Source organism: Lycorma delicatula, chromosome 2, assembly GCF_047948215.1.
Source record: "Lycorma delicatula isolate Av1 chromosome 2, ASM4794821v1, whole genome shotgun sequence".
Lineage (NCBI taxonomy): Eukaryota > Metazoa > Arthropoda > Insecta > Hemiptera > Fulgoridae > Lycorma > Lycorma delicatula.
Window position 1 is genome coordinate 55,548,160 of NC_134456.1, and position 16,590 is coordinate 55,564,749.

The following is a 16,590-nucleotide window of genomic DNA, read 5'->3' on the forward strand; positions in this document are numbered from 1 at the left end:
TATTGAAGTTAACTATTGATATACCAGTTTTAAAGGATGATGCAATACTATATCAGATTATTTATTCGATATCTCTCAAAAATGAGGTGGGCAGGCGATCATTGATAACATATATAGGGGTCATTAGCTTTCATATAAACAAAAATTTGGCGAAATTGGTCTGGCGGTTGGAGCTAGGGGACTCACTCAAGGTTTTACTTTGATTTCCCCGCAAGGAATAAACAGTAAATTGGGTTTTTGTAATATATATATATCAAAAATGATGAAGTGGAGGGGGCAGGCGGCTCATTTTTTTAAATTTTGCTATATAATAAAAATATTTTTGTTCATCTGATTTTACTAATCTTATAAGTTCTATTTTTAACATTCCTTCGGTGTACTTGATTTTAACTATTCGGCAGTTTTCAATTTCGGGTTGAACCGTTTGGAATTTTTTTGTTTTCAATGGTACGGCTCATTATTACTATGACGGATCCTTCAACAACAATTTCGTACATGTCCCGCATTTACCCATTTCATCTAAATAATAAATTGTCTTACTCTCTTCAGAGAATTGTTTATGTACTCTTAATTATTCCGTAGGCTACGAAATAACATCTACACGTTAATCAATAAACAATTATTTTATTTAGACATGAAACAAAAATTCCGTGAATTTCAAGTACGATGATTTAATGTACTTCTAGAAAAATTCGGCAGTCCAGAATCTGTATTCATGGCAATTAATATCTTGTTCAAGTTAGGAAGCTTGTTACTAAAATAAAAGGAATGAATTTTTCTCTGATTGCGGTTTTAGTAAAATCGTCCAATTTTTCAATCCTTTTCACACATTTTCGAATTTTTTTAGGGCTAAAATATTTACCATAAATTTTGTGTTTCTTTATTATATTAAAAATTGTTCTTTCGTTAACGCCTGTTGCACTACTATTTTTCCGAGCAATGCCTCTGACAAACAGTTTCAAGGTTATCTTGTTTCAGCGTGAGACCAGCCATCAAAGATAACTGGATGCTGCATCAAGAAAATGCACAACTTGACACACTGCAGTCTCAAGTAATTAGTTTTTGGCACAGAAAAACATTCCTGTAATTCCTCAACCTGACTTGAAGGACACAATTTTAGAAAATTAGAAAATTTTTAAAAAAATGTATCCGACCACGTGAAGGACATTCCGGTTTCTGAATTCCAAAACTAATATGAAGAGGGGGAAAACCATTTGAAGCGTTCCGTGGCTACCAATGGGAACTATTTCGAAGGAGATAGAATTTATGTATAATTGGATTGTTTAAAAAAATTTTTTGAATCATGACGTACCAACAAAATAAAAATCATAAGAAATTAAACACTGATGTTTAAACGTTTGGTTCAACAGTTAAAAGGTGATTTTTTTTTAAAAATTAAGAATAATCATACTTGTATAAATATTTTTCTCTTTATTAAATATATTGGGTTTATAAAAGTAAATTAACTGAATTGCAAAATAATTTACTTAACAATTTAGTACAAAAATTAAGAAGATATTAAAAATTGTATTAAAAAGTAAAATATTTTCAATACAAATAATCTCACAGCCTGGAATAAATGTCTTCAATTTCATTAGTTACTTTCATTGAAAAATAATTCATTAAGATCTTAAATTTTCAGCATAGTGGCCCTCCACTATCATTATGGTTTTATTTCTGTTTATTTTTTTATTTATTAATTAAAAAGCTTTTTCTTCTTACATTATTGGTGTTAACTAGTTTCTTTCTGTTTAATAATTCTTTCCTTTGTGTTTTATTCTCTAAGCTATTACATTAGTTCTATATTGTTCTTCCATTACTGTTTTACTCTTCACTTCTTGATTTATGAATTATTGTAATTTTTAAAATGTGGGTTCCCTCCTACCCACCTCACTTTATCACCTCAGAATAACCATGTTATTCATCCATTTCTGATTCCTCTTCACTTCTTGATTTATGAATTAATGTACTTTTTGAGGTGGGGGCCCTCCTCCCAACCTCACTTTATCACCACCCCAGAATAACCATGTTATTCATCCATTTCTGTTTGCTGTTCACTTCTTGATTAATGAATTATTGGAAATTTTTAGAGGTGGGGCCCTCCTCAACACCTCACTTTATCAACACCCCAGAATAACTAAGTTATTCGTCCATTTCTGTTTCTTCTTCACTTCCAGATTTATGAATTATTGAAAATTTCATAGGCGGGGGCCCACCACCCCAGCTCACTTTATCAACACCCCAGAATAACCATGTTATTCATCCATTTCTGTTTCTTGATTAATGAATTATTGGAAATTTTAGAGGTGGGGGCCCTCCTCAACATCTCACTTTATCAACACCCCAGAATAACTAAGTTATTCGTCCATTTCTGTTTCTTCTTCACTTCCAGATTTATTAATTATTGAAAATTTTCAGAGGCGGAGGCCCTCCACCCCACCTCACTTTATCAGCACCCCAAAATAACTAAGTTATTCATTCATTTCTGTTTCTTCTTCACTTCCAGATTTATGAATTATTGAAAATTTTCAGAGGTGGGGGCCATCCTCCCCACCACACTTTATCACCACCCCAGAATAACCATGTTATTCATCCACTTCTGTTTCCTGTTCACTTCTTGATTAATGAATTATTGGAAATTTTTAGAGGTGGGGGCCCTCCTCAACACCTCACTTTATCAACACCCCAGAATAACTAAGTTATTCGTCCATTTCTGTTTCTTCTTCACTTCCAGATTTATGAATTATTGAAAATTTTCAGAGGCGGGGGCCCTCCACCCCACCTCACTTTATCACCACCCCAGAATAACTAAGTTATTCATCCATTTCTGTTTCTTCTTCACTTCCAGATTTATGAATTATTGAAAGTTTTCAGAGGTGGGGGCCCTCCTCCCCACCACCGTTTATCACCACCCCAGAATAAACATGTTATTCATCCGTTTCTGTGTGACTTCGCTTCTTGATTTATGAATTATTGGAAATTTTTAGAGGTGGGGGCCCTCCTCCCCACCTCACTTTATCCTCACCCCAGAATAACCATGTTATTCATCCGTTTCTGTGTGACTTCACTTCTTGATTTATGAATTATTGGAAATTTTTAGAGGTGGGGGCCCTCCTCCCCACCTCACTTTATCACCACCCCAGAATAACCATGTTATTCATCCGTTTCTGTGTGACTTCGCTTCTTGATTTATTAATTATTGGAAATTTTTAGAGGTGGGGGCCCTCCTCCCCACCTCACTTTATCACCACCCCAGAATAACCATGTTATTCATCCGTTTCTGTGTGACTTTGCTTCTTGATTTATGAATTATTGGAAATTTTTAGAGGTGGGGGCCCTCCTCCCCGCCTCACATTATCACCACCCCAGAATAACCATGTTATTCATCCGTTTCTGTGTGACTTCGCTTCTTGATTTATGAATTATTGGAAATTTTTAGAGGTGGGGGCCCTCCACCCCACCTCACTTTATCGCCACCCCAGAATAACCATGTTATTCATCCGTTTCTGTGTGACTTTGCTTCTTGATTTATGAATTATTGGAAATTTTTAGAGGTGGAAGCCCTCCTCCCCACCTCACTTTATCGCCACCCCAGAATAACCATGTTATTCATCCGTTTCTGTGTGACTTTGCTTCTTGATTTATGAATTATTGGAAATTTTTAGAGGTGGGGGCCCTCCTCCCCACCTCACTTTATCGCCACCCCAGAATAACCATGTTATTCATCCGTTTCTGTTTGACTTCACTTCTTGATTTATGAATTATTGGAAATTTTTAGAAGTGGGGGCCCTCCTCCCCACCTCACTTTATCGCCACCCCAGAATAACCATGTTATTCATCCGTTTCTGTGTGACTTCGCTTCTTGATTTATGAATTATTGGAAATTTTTAGAGGTGGGGGCCCTCCTCCCCACCTCACTTTATCGCCACCCCAGAATAACCATGTTATTCATCCGTTTCTGTGTGACTTCGCTTCTTGATTTATGAATTATTGGAAATTTTTAGAGGTGGGGGCCCTCCTCCCCACCTCACTTTATCACCACCCCAGAACAACCATGTTATTCATCCGTTTCTGTGTGACTTCGCTTCTTGATTTATTAATTATTGGAAATTTTTAGAGGTGGGGGCCCTCCTCCCCACCTCACTTTATCACCACCCCATAATAACCATGTTATTCATCCGTTTCTGTGTGACTTTGCTTCTTGATTTATGAATTATTGGAAATTTTTAGAGGTGGGGGCCCTCCTCCCCACCTCACATTATCACCACCCCAGAATAACCATGTTATTCATCCGTTTCTGTGTGACTTCGCTTCTTGATTTATGAATTATTGGAAATTTTTAGAGGTGGGGGCCGTCCACCCCACCTCACTTTATCGCCACCCCAGAATAACCATGTTATTCATCCGTTTCTGTGTGACTTCACTTCTTGATTTATGAATTATTGGAAATTTTTAGAGGTGGGGGGGCTCCTCCCCACCTCACTTTATCATCACCCCAGAATAACCATGTTATTCATCCGTTTCTGTGTGACTTCGCTTCTTGATTTATGAATTATTGGAAATTTTTAGAGGTGGGGGCCCTCCTCCCCACCTCACTTTATCGCCACCCCAGAATAACCATGTTATTCATCCGTTTCTGTGTGACTTCGCTTCTTGATTTATGAATTATTGGAAATTTTTAGAGATGGGGGCCCTCCTCCCCACCTCACTTTATCGCCACCCCAGAACAACCATGTTATTCATCCGTTTCTGTGTGACTTCGCTTCTTGATTTATGAATTATTGGAAATTTTTAGAGGTGGGGGCCCTCCTCCCCACCTCACTTTATCACCACCCCAGAATAACCATCTTATTCATCCGTTTCTGTGTGACTTCACTTCTTGATTTATGAATTATTGGAAATTTTTAGAGGTGGGGGCCCTCCTCCCCACCTCACTTTATCGCCACCCCAGAATAACCATGTTATTCATCCGTTTCTGTGTGACTTCACTTCTTGATTTATGAATTATTGGAAATTTTTAGAGGTGGGGGCCCTCCTCCCCACCTCACTTTATCACCACCCCAGAATAACCATCTTATTCATCCGTTTCTGTGTGACTTCACTTCTTGATTTATGAATTATTGGAAATTTTTAGAGGTGGGGGCCCTCCTCCCCTCCTCACTTTATCGCCACCCCAGAATAACCATGTTATTCATCCGTTTCTGTGTGACTTCACTTCTTGATTTATGAATTATTGGAAATTTTTAGAGGTGGGGGCCCTCCTCCCCACCTCACTTTATCACCACCCCAGAATAACCATGTTATTCATCCGTTTCTGTTTTACTGTTCACTTCTTTATTCATGAATTTTTGTAATAATGAGCAACGAAAATTATCATGGAAAATATTACGCCGCAACAAATTTTATATGTTTATTATTACACCATTTATAATTCTAAAAATCAATTTTCTGTTTGCCAAACTTTTAGTTCTTCGTAATTTTTATGGTGCACGTAATCGTCCATCAGAGCAACTTATTCGTCCGAATGTTGATAATTTTTGAAAAACATTAATTCTACTTCATGAAAAACCAACAAGACCTGTAAGTACAGACGAAAATATCGGTATTGTCAGTGATAGTTCAAGAAGATCGGAAGTATCTAAACCGCATCCTGCTACCAAATTATTCCATTCATTTAATCAATTTTGCGACCGAATTATTTGACGTAATATTCTAGTGAATTGTCCTCCAAGATCATGTGACTTAACACCAGTAGATTATTTTCTTTGGAGATGTTTTGCTCTTTGTTTATGCTGATAAACCAACAACAATTCACGCTTTGGAAGGAAACATAACTCTTGTTATTAACAACATAGGTCCCGAATTACTTTTAGTTTGGTTCAAAATTGGAATTGTCGAATCTTACTAATCGTGGTTGACATATGCCGGAAATTATTTTCAAAAATTAAACGGGAAAATTATGTTTGAGATAAAAACAAAATTGTTTTCAAACTTACCTTTTCATGTGTTTCAAAATTCAAAACTTCAAAATTCTATCACTCTAAAACAAACACCCATTATAAATGTTGTAAATGTGTACCACCATCTTTTCCAGGTCTTCGTTATCACGTTTTTACCTTATTTGAAGCTTTTGTTTTCTTTACTTATTATAAAATTATTTTTTTAATTTATGTAACTTGTAATTATTTTTAGTTTTTACACATGCACTTTTATTAGATATTTGAATAGAATTAAATGCTTAAGTTACATGACGTTGCTGTGTTACGAATTAAGCACTGTTATAGAAGATTTTGTTCCATTGTTAATATTTTTATAATAAAAAATAAAAATACTTTATTTAATTCGTATGTAATAAAAAAATTTAATCTTATTTTTTATAGATGCAGTGAAAGTAGTATCAGAAAAGCTGCTGACTGTTGTAAGGGACAAATACTGCATGACTTGCCTGGCTATTCCGATCAAGTATACAATTCCTTGCTCAAATTTTTCATTGCAAAACTTTCTAGCTTCACTGAAAAACTTTACAATTCAATTATTCAAAGTCTAATTTTTATTTTCGTAAAAAATGTTTAAATATAAGTAACTAAATCATATATATATATATATATATATATATATATATATATATATATATATATATATATATATATATATATAAAAGTTTGAACTGACGGTGGTTTTGTAGTCTGGGGGATGTGAAACGGGAAGATATGTCGAAATATCTTAATTATTTATTATTCCGAAAATTAATAATTTTCGGAAGTGGAATCATGGTACCCATTACGATAGGTAGCTTTCTTATGAAATGTACCTAAATTTGATTTTTTTTTTTAAAGAAAAAATTCTGTATTATTTATTAGCCTAAGGTACTACATCATAGACATGTAAAGGAAAATTGTCACAATTTAAAGAGAATTTTATTTTTGTGAGTACAAATACGTAAAATCTAGTGGAAAAATTTAATATTTTCCCTTGCCCATAATTGAAGTAAGCCGTCACCGTCTGTTTTTTTTTCAAAATATATCTCAAATTTTTTATTTAGATATATTTCTCTCTGTTTCTATTTGTTTGTATCAGTATAAAATATATACTTACATTATATCTTCGTACATAATCATATCGTCTATACGTACGTACGTATATATCTCGCATAACTCAAAAACGTTTAGCCGTAGGATGTTGAAATTTTGGATATAGGACTGTTGTAACATCTGGATGTGCACCTCCCGTTTTGATTGCTTTCGACTGGCCAAAAGTGTACATAAAAGCCCAAAATCCAAAAATATTTGAATTTTGGACTCTTTCTTAACTGCAGTAATAAGCCCTTTTGGAGAGCTTTTCAACAGTATATCATAAGTGGTACGTATTTTTATGCTTTATGAAAATAAGTACAAATAGTTAAATAAGAGTTAACTTAAGAGTTAAATAACTCTTGACTTCAGAGTTATAACGAAATAAAATTTTAATTAATGAAATATTTGGATCTTAGTAAGGGAAGGCACATCGGATCGAATCAGACTTCATTTCCTTTTTTTAACTTTTTGTTTTTGATTTAAATGTATTGATTTATTAACAGTTATTAACCTCTGATTGTAAAAAAAAAATTCACGATAAATAATAATTCAATAATATTAATAAAACAGAAAAATATGAAAAAATATCAGAAGTTATTAATGAAATAAAATTTAATGTACTTTTCATTTAAAAAAAATGTGTATACTCGTATGTAATGTAATAGGCATACAAGGTATTCATGTGTTGCTATTACATCAGATTTTTATACCATAATATTGCAGTAGAAAGTAATCGTTAACAAAAAAAATTAAAAATAATACCATTTTGTGTTCCGATATTTTTTTTTTTTAATATCCATTCATTGATGTTATCTGAGAGATATTTACTGGTGGAATTTTCTGTTCATAAAAAAAAATAATCGGAATTAGTGAATTTGGTTAGGAGTAAGATTTGAGGAAGTTTTGTATTAAAACAAAGACGTAGGAATCGCAATGAGTACGTCCTGTTTTATTTTTAAAGCTAGGCAACAAAGACTTTGTGGGAACCAAGACGTTAAAGTTTGAACCGTTAAAGAACCAAGATGTTTGAGTAAATTATTCACAATAGTTTTTGTGAAAAAAATTCCCTTTGAGGTGCCTCAAATATATAAAACAAATTATATTATTTCCTACGTAAATAATTAATTATACGGGAACGAAGTCCATTCTATAAGTTCAGGGTAAAAGTGGTATTTATACTGTATAGGTTAAAAGTATAAATGTTGATTATCTGTAAATAAGGGTTTTTTTAAAGTTATTTATAGTTTTTCTCTTACATTTCTTCACTGTTCCTATTCTTTTTATAGCACCTACATACAACTAATGATTATATTTACTGGTTTTAATTGTATATTTCTGTGTACAGTAAAGAAGTTTGATAGACCATTATTGTCTTGTAATTTGAATGTTCCCGTGTTATTTTCAGTTATTTTATTTGACGCAATTCAAAGTTATTAGTATATTTTAATAACTATTAATTTCGGATTCAATATATGAAGAAAAAATCAAAAAGACAAATGTTTTTTGGCCTTTTAATACTGTTCTACTCTTAGAATTTCTGGATTGAATAATTACATTAATAATACAAAAACCTTGCTGAAATAACTTGATAACATAGTCGAATTTACAGCTTACATTGTTTACTTTGTTATATAATCTGTCATTTTCACCAAAAAAAAACGAATTTCGTTTTGATGGAGAAGTAATTTAATCTATTTAAATCTGTTTTAATGAAAATTGCTTTAAGTTAAGATGACAGCAATGGCGCAAAGGCTAAAATTCTTCTCTCAACGACAACACCAGTCTAAACTGGTGTTGTCTAAATGCATTGAAGAACGTTTATGTTTCTGCCACTTGTAGAGATGCATTTGGATACATGCATACGCTATTAGACTTAAGTATATTTGTTCACGCGCTCTCTTGCGCGACATCGACAAACATTTGTCTTTTAATTTTTAAAACACAAAATATCATATTTTTTACGTGAATAAGTTTTCACATGTAAAACCGTGTGCTAGTGCGCTAAATAGATGCATAAAATAAACCTCTGGTTGTTGAATTGCCTTTACAATCACTTTAAAACGTGATTGTAATGGTAAAGCAGAATGTTTTTATTGCGTGACAACATACGTTTTACCTTATTCCATGATTCAGTCAATATATTCATACTGTTTAATTACACCTGACTGGAACGAGAACAAGCCTATTCATAGTTTTTTTTTTTTTAATTGTATAATCTCTGCATTCGGAATACGATTATTTATTTCTTATCAAAAGGCGTATCTTAAAAAGCTTTTTTTTTTTAATTTTATTCAGATTTATTTTTTCTTTCAATTTTCACCACTTCTTTTATGTAAGACGTTCTGTAAAGTACCAGGTAATTTTGTTTTAAGCAGTGTTACTTGGTTTTCCTGAGTCTTTGATTATTTACACATTATTCTTTATGTAGATTGTAAATAACACTTCTTTTTCTATATTTCAATCAATTTTCTGTAAAAGTTTTATAATTTATTCCATTCTGTTTTATTTAATAATGTATAAAGATCATCGTAATCTCAATCAGGTAGCGTTTTCTTTTTTCTATCTTGATTTCGATGACAAATATATTAATTAAAAATGTTTTCTTTGTATTTTAATTTTTTGTGAAAATGAACCGGCTTCATCGAATATACCGGTGACTATAAACTATCCTAGATGGTGTAGTGTGGCTACATTAGATTTCAAGTGGATGGTGGAGTAGCTGTCATATTTATCATTTATCTGCTCCTACTTTGTTTAATTTTTTTATTTAATTCAGTGGACTCTTAACTAGTGTGGCTTACATAGTTTTATATTAGCTATATTTTTTCAATTGTACTTAGTTTTAAACAAAATAATTGAGCTACGAGAAATTACCCTAAGGTAGCGTACCGTAATATTATGTAAAAAATTTCTCTGGAGATTGCTGGTCTTATATTTTAATTGAAAAAAAAGATTAATTGTCATTACACCAGACAGAATGAAAAGATTTATTTTTACATGTTTATCAAAATAGTTACTTAGATTATTATTATGCATATACCAAAAATCAAGATGATATATTTATTTTTTAAGGAGAAATTTCAAAATAGTAAATTTCATTATTACACCATTTTAGTAAAATAGGATATTTTTAGTTATGACCATGTGCTCTTTAAAAGATGTATGATAATACTGTATATTATTAAAGTGTGTGTGTGTGTGTGTGTGTGTGTGTATGAGGGGGGAGTGTGCACGCGCAATTTATTGAAAAAAATTAATTTGTGATGAAAATTCCTATACATTACGAAGATTAATAAGTAAATTTTTTTTCAAAGCAGAGGATCGAAAATATCATTACGTAATAAACAACTGCTGTACTCAGCGATTTGGACCAATGGATTCCAACTGTGGGGTACGACAAGCGAGAGTATCATTAAAGTCGTACAGAGATTCCAGATCGAACTCTTCTGAAATATAATAGAAGCACAGTGGTGTGCAAAAAACACTGAAATACACGATTGTCTGGGGGCTAACCGTTCGAGAGGAGATGCGGCGATTCGGTACAAGATACAAAACGAGACTGAACAGACATATGAGCTGGCTTGCAGTTAACCTCCTGGATAACAGCGAGGACGTAAGACGCCGAAAGCGATAGCATATTGGTGTGTTTGGCATGTCTCCAGCCACCACCCCATTTGGTCAACCTTAAGCGTAAAACCGAATGTCTGTGCCACAAACGGCAACTGAGCCTCGGAGCAGTTTAGCGACCAGTATCCTAACATAGCTGCTACAGTTACATAAAAGCGTGAGCGGATTAAGCACGATGCCATACACCATCGGGTTACGTGTCCCAACCGCTTATTTGTCATATATTTGCTAAAATGAGTAGGCGCACCCCGTCAACTCGTAAAAATATGTATGGTATCATACCATTAATAAAATTTATTTCGTCTAGGCAGCAATTCGCTGCCCACGCCTAGGTTTCTGAATTCCAGCAACCTGTCTACCATTTTATAGCGCTTGAAGCCATAATAATTGGCTGGTGGTCAGCTATATCCAGGGTTAGCTTCCCTGTGCGGTAAGGCAGTGCGGTAAGAGTCTTTCCCTTAAGTAAACTACGGATGCCGATTGAACAAAGCAACCGCATTTAGGAACTCCAACACGGTCCGACAATGTGGCTCTCGCCACATCGACTCGCCGCTTGTGAGTGGTCAATTTTCCTCTTGATCTCAAGGTTCCAGGGTGGCCCGGTCTCTGGCACTCCCAAGAGCAGGGCAGTCAAACATCAGGTGTTCATTTGACAGGACCTCCCCGGAGACACACAGCTCATCAGCTGCCCGGCGGAACCGATACAGATAATGGTTCAAGTTGAGGTGGTTCGTGAGCATCTGGGCAGCCGTTGCCCTTAGAAACGAACTCGAAGCATACCGTTCACCCAGATCCTGTATAAACTTGTTCAAAGATCTTCCCTTAGTCGTGGTGTCCAATTGCATCTGCCATGCTTCCAGGCAAAAGCCTGGTCCGTGACCCCTTCTGGAAATTTCAATCCCAGAAATCCGTCGAATACCAGGTTCCACAGAAGAGGACTGAGAACGGAACCTTGCGGGCTTCCCCTAGTAACGGAGTTTACCACAACTAGGTGCGCATCCTTAAACATAACCGTATGGTTATACAAATATTCACGTACCACGGCCTGCAGAGCTACGAAAGGATTGCATATATTAAATCTGTGAGTTTTCCGGAATTTGAGATGAATCAACTACCCTAAGATGTTGTGCATTGTTTTCATTTTATTTCGCCACTTACTTTTGATGGTTTTTTGATTTTTTCTTTGTTTGATTAATGTAATAGATGTAAATTTGTGTAATTGATAATACTATTTTTTGATGTTAATGCTGTTATGTTCTGAACTTGATTAATTTTCTTTGGTCTCATCTTTGTTTGTAATTATTTATGTTTATGTGTACAGTACAAGATATGTTTACATTCTTCCAGTTATTTCAATTGAAACCCTTCTTTTCATATCATTTCTTTTTGTATTCAAATTTACTTATAGCTCCGGTAATTTGGAACTGATTTAAATTAAACACTGCGCCCAAAAAATCTTCTGTTTAAGTTATCTCGAAAAAACTTCTTAATGGACCACCATAGAAATTTGTTCGCTAATAAAAAAAGATTCATTGAATACAGAATAAAATCTCGAATTGAGAACCTCTGTACGTTATAATTAATTATCAATTATATTATCACGCAGCAAAAATGTGAAAATCTATATATATAAAAGGCAATGTTTGTCTGTGTATCGCTATAGACTAAAAACTACTGGAATGATTTATGCAAAATGCACGACTTTTGCAAATTGGTCCGAAGAAGGTTTAAAGTTACAGAAATCCTCGATATGAACAGTAAAAAGAAGGTTAGGGGTATTTTGAACAAACTACTGTGTTTAGGGAGTAGATTGAATTAAATCTGATAGGTAGTGCTGTTCTGACAATTGCATTTTTTTACGTTGTGATTAGAAAGTGGAAAGTTAAATTTTGTGAAGTTCCGTAATGTTCAGTTTTTTAATGTTTTATCAGACATTCATTTGCGTTCATTTAATTTATTTATATATATATATTGAAGCACTACCGGGTTAGCACTGAAGTCGAACACGCGTCGAATGACTTGATGAATGGGATATTGAGGGCGAGACGACGGGCAATGCGATATGTTGTTCGTTTCAACCACGATGCTCCGCCACCACCATCATCAGCATCACCATCTAACCATCAAGAAGAAGATGCAGAATCCGATGGGTCCGCAACGGATTTCAATCCGAACGACAACAACAGCAATAACAATGATAATCAGCCACCATCATCGCCATTACCAGATAATGAATTACAAAACATACATGAAATTATCGATGGTGTTAATGGACAGAGTAGTAGTACCAATCATTGTGTTCGTCGTGGACATCAATGTCGACGTCGACATGTTCGAGTGTGTCGTCGTCCGGAGGTCACAGTCGTGAATGTTAGTTCGACACCATGTCCACGTCGATCTCATTGTAGAACTCTAAATAGAATTCTACAACAGGTCGACGCTAATTCAAGCCAGTCTGTTGAGGTGATGGAAACTCATCAACCGACAGATTTCCGATCTGTTTAACAGAATCAATAACTGTCGAGTTGTTGGTTTGCAGTCATCGATACTGCGAAGGCTGTATGCGAAAATTAGCGAGGTACAGCAGAAATTGTCCCGTCTGTCGACGAGATGTATTGGGCTACCGCAGAAAAGTAATTTTTTTAAAAAGTTATTCATATTATTTCATATTTTTTACATATAATTTTTTTCACTTACAATAAAAGAAAGGCAATATATAGCCGCACGAAAATTAACAATAGTCATGATCAATAATTTATTACATAATGGTTTTTTTAAATAAAAGTAAGTCAATATATATCCGCATGATAAAAAAAATGAACAATAGTTATGGTCGAGGACTACTAGGGTTTCGTTGGACTACAATAGTCATGTCCGTTGGCTATGAGCACTTTGTTTACGGTACTTGGTCTCTTTTGTGGAGTGTTGTCGTCATTTTGCAAAGGGTTGCAATAATTTTGCAAAGGGTTTTCCTACAGTATCCATTGCAAAAGATTTTAGACACGATCTGTACAAAAAAAAGTCTTTTTAATGATTCCATTATGTACACAAGCGCGTACGGGATCATAAGCACTTTGCACAGTATATTTTCCATTAACAAGTCAAACTTCTTCTCCTTCTTGTTGAAATTGAGAATGCTATATATCTTAGCACGAAGTCAAACAAATTCACGAATAGCTTTTCCATTCATCTCGTCTTTGAATTTACCAAGTCGTTTCTTATTGGTATTACTAAAACATACGTGATCGCAAGGGTAATATGAAGTCGCGATCGATAATGTGAAGAATATCGTTGTAAAGGTTATCGGTCACGATATGATACATCAGACTGTCCTTATCGGTCATTAGAAGATTTATATTATGACCGTACTTTTCCACCATGTAGTCATAGTGGAATTCGTACATGATCATTTTGCTAATGTCCAATACGGTAAAACCGATGTAGATTGGACTATTGAGGAATATCTCCGTTTTCTTCAGACTTACCCCGACGAGATCCTTGTTATAGATGTACCAAGCCTTAACTCTCGGTTTTGCAATCACCTTATCCAGCTTACGTTCGTTAGTGACCAGTTTGAAGTCTATTCTGTTTCGTACGTTTTTCAAGGACTTGCCGTACACCGCGTTGTTCATTAACTTGAAAAAGTCCTTTTCAAAACTGTTTCGTGCTTGCGCACGCGTTTCAGTATTGAAGTCGATGTACGGTTTCAACCAAGGAGACTGGGAGAATTCCAGAACTCTGTAAACGTTTTTCACTTTCAGTCCTAGTCGAGTGTATAACTTTAGGTTTCTGTAATGTAAAACATATCGTGCCTTGTCGTACAATGTTGTCATTAATTTCTTTACGGGACATCTCTTTATGTCCTTCAAATAGGGGGACAACATGTCATCGGTTGGTACTAATCGTTCTGGTGCGAGAGGGTAATCTTTGTGACGATCGTGCAATTGTTGTGGATACTCGAGATCCACTTCCAAGATGTAGCCCTTTTCGCCTAGATCGTCAACCCCGTTAATATCGATATTGTCAATCTCTTCAGTACTCAACCACCTAAAATTAGCTTGTGGTAAGGGCTCAACCATGGCTCACCCGTAAAGGTTGTTGGAATCATAATATTGAACTTAGGACGTGGGGTCGGATGGGTCATATTGATCCGGAATATTTGGGTTGTTCGCCTTTCCGTACCTGTGTGAAATCATAGCTATACCACCGTGTGTGCCTTTTTCAACAAACAGATGCATATCTATGTCTGTCAACAGTTCCAATTTTTGACAGGTAAATTTTAACATGGCATTCCACGTGAAATGGGGGGTGGAATAAAAGTGACAGGGGTCCAAACCGTAATATTGCATAGACGTACTTCGGAAATTTTCAAATACGTCCGCCAACAATAATACATCGCTAAGAAGGTAAAGATAGTGATAATCGCCTAACGTATTGCAGTCAAATATTTCCCACACGTTTTTGGTGTGGGTGTAATCTTTGGCTGTTATGTTCTCTCTTCTTAGCGTGCTGTAGAATGCCGTCTGCTGTGGAAGTTCGGTTTCGGAAAACTTGTTTACATGGGTCATGTATTCGTATGGGTAAACGCCTTTAGGGATTAAACAATCTCTTTTCTCGGGTAATGGGTAACAGTGCGTGAGACGTTTAAATACGGTGTCTTTGCCCTGACAATCTTTTACTAGATTTTCTACAAGTTTTTCGAGGTACGACGAAAGAAATTGTAAAGAGTCCAAGAACCTCAATGGACCAACGGACAGTGACTGTATCCGCTCAGACGTGTTGGCGATACAGTTTATTTTTACGTCGTCCTTGTATTTTCCCAAAGCTTGAACTATGTGATGGCTATCGGAACCGCGGAGGTTATAAAAAAATACTGGAATATGCTCGGTGCGTTTACAATTTAAATTGCACTGATAATGACATGCACCAAGAAACCGCCCTGTGGTATGCGAGTGATGACGTACACGATTGTCGTTCAACTTGCAAAGACAAAGAAAACACTCGGTAGCCCTTTGAAATGGATCCCTGTCTTCGGGCGTCATCACTATCGGTTTTCGACAATCATAATTTTGTGCAATCTATCGGCGTGTTAGAGCAAATCATCCAGCATCTTTTCAACGATATTTTCACCATCAGTTCTCGCTTGGTAGACGACAGGACCTTCGGAAATCTGCCTGTCCTCATCAACGATTACATAGACGTAACCGGATAGAAGATGATGGGCTACCTTATCGGTAAAACTAGTGTTAGAATCAGGGGTGGCAGTGTCCATCGGATGAACAAACGATTCGAACCCGCATACACCGCATACGGAACGTGGAGTGTGGACGAGTAGACCCTAAACTTCATCACGCATTCCCATTCTTTAACAGGATCGGGTAATCTTATCCTTTATGCACCGTGTCGCTTACACTCGATGAAATGTTTGTTTAGGTTTTGTGTAGCGACGAGTGAACCTGATGAACTAAAACGGCGCAGACAATACGGACTATATTGACTGCTGCATCGACTCTATGTTAAACATGAATGGAGACGAGATAGCCCGTTCATACCCGGTTTGGTATTTATAAGGCAATAATGGAATTTATCTCTCGTGCGCGCTGATTCCCGACGCTGCGATTGGATAGCTTCAGACCGCGTCGGATCCACAATTCTTCAGTCGAGCGCCACGTCCCGCACTGTAAACATCTTTCTCTACGTCTGTCCGCTGACGCACGCACGCGCACACACCGCCGCCTCCCAGTGCACGATCTACGACGAGATCCTCACTCTGTGACGCGCGCCTCTCGACGCCGTCGCATGGACAACCAGGATCATTCTCGAGGTACGTCGTCAAAAAACACGTGACAATCCAAGATGGCCGTCCACCGCCATCTTGGCGGGCTACGGC